Here is a 635-nt window from a genome sequence, read left to right as displayed (position 1 = left end):
TTCTCCTCAGCAGACTCTACTACCATCCTTGCGGGGCTTTTTCTTGTAGAAAAGACTATGCAGCCCCAAGAAAAGAATTCTGACAAAGTGCTGCTCCTTCTTGAAATCAGAAAGCAAACCAGGTGGGTGCAAGCTGTGACAAAGCCTAACGAAGCCCAAAGGCACCCTAACAAACAGCAAAGACCAGAAAAGCAAAAGGAAGTCCCCAGCCTAAACTCTGCAAGACATTACTCCTCCTTCAGCTAATCTACCAGATTACCAACTCTGTGTAACCTCAGTGCAGCAACTCTGTTAGCTGCTGTTTTGGATAAGTATTAAGGATCCTAAAATAGTTTTATTGGTGGCAAGGTTAACAACCTAGGAGGGAAGGGTCAGCATGAGACCCACACGCCTGGGACTGCATTACCTTGGTACACTAACATGTTTTGAATTTCTTTAACGATTTAAAGCTATTAGCACTATTAGCAGTGGTCATTTTGTTCTGGCCTCCATTAAGTCAGGGACATTAACTAAGATACTGCCTTATTTCTTGTCACAAAAGGTAGCACTAGTGACTTTGTAACCAAAGTGCTCTAGCTCTCAAAAGAAATCTCTATACTCGGGCTTTGAAGCATGTATTTCATTGAAACCTTTTT

The sequence above is a fragment of the Meleagris gallopavo genome, chromosome 1, assembly GCF_000146605.3.
Source record: "Meleagris gallopavo isolate NT-WF06-2002-E0010 breed Aviagen turkey brand Nicholas breeding stock chromosome 1, Turkey_5.1, whole genome shotgun sequence".
NCBI lineage: Eukaryota > Metazoa > Chordata > Aves > Galliformes > Phasianidae > Meleagris > Meleagris gallopavo.
Note: the sequence above shows the minus strand (reverse complement) of the source record.